We start from the raw sequence: 1,233 nt of genomic DNA, 5'->3' as shown, positions 1-1,233 counted from the left end.
TATATATATATATATCCAACGATTGGAAATTGAAATGAGACGAATATATATATATATATATTCCCAACTGTTGGAATGAGATTAAAACCAACAAGCACATTGGAGTTTCAAATTTGTTTGGTTGAAACCAACGGGCATATTGCATATTATTTCCCAATAAAATGTTGAATTGATCTTGGATTGATTGTTATATACATGCACTGATTATATATATATGTACACACATATATACACATACATATATAGAGACATATACACAAGTGGATACAGAGAAGACCCCACGAGAGAGAATAGGTGACTTGAAGCCGCCCAAATGAACTGGTGGATGTGGAAGAGCCAGAGACTGACCGTGTTGGGGGACATCGGATGCAACTTCTTCCTTAAAATTTGTTATTTTCTGCAAATAAAAAATAATAGTCCACATTATTTTCATTGAATTCTCGAAAACGACGGAACATGGCGAAAGAGAGACATGTAGAATCATCTATTAGAACATACAAAACATAAAAAATAAAAATAACATGTAATAGATGTGTAAATCATTTTACATAAATGTATTAATCATTCCTTATAAATTATTTTGTAACAAATAAAGGAATTCTCTAATGAGTAATGTTTAAAAACACAAGTATGTAGCATGTTAGTTGACTAGAGAGGATTAAGTGATTAAAATAAATGTATCATTGTTTGTTTTGATTTTTCAGATTTCATCATTTTATTTGGAATTTATTATTATAATTCAGGATTACCGGATTAAAATTATTCGACGAATATAAATTAAATTATATTTTGATCAGTAAATCTAACCGAACAAAAAGGCATCAATAACAACAAGAGACCAACCGCATAAACCTAAGCAATTAGACACTAAACCACATATCTTTTGAAAAGATTATTATTATTTTGTAACATTATATCTTATATATCTAGATCGATTTTGAAGGGACTCACTAGAGTGACTTTTTGAACATAGCAATGATTCAAAATCGCTATTGGATATTTTATTTAAAATATTCTAAAATCTAATCATTTGTCAGAAATAATTTAGATATATAATAAAATCAAATTTTCTCCATTTAATATAAAAGTCGATTTCAGTAACTAGTAATCCTTTAATGAATATAATAATAACAAAAAAATGGAATAGATTAGAAAAACAAAATGTAACAATTTTTATTTGATTTCAATAACTAGCAATAGTATGGAGGAAATTCGAATAATTATTTTTCATTT

This window comes from Tarenaya hassleriana, unplaced genomic scaffold, assembly GCF_000463585.1.
Source record: "Tarenaya hassleriana unplaced genomic scaffold, ASM46358v1 Cleome9, whole genome shotgun sequence".
NCBI lineage: Eukaryota > Viridiplantae > Streptophyta > Magnoliopsida > Brassicales > Cleomaceae > Tarenaya > Tarenaya hassleriana.
Note: the sequence above shows the minus strand (reverse complement) of the source record.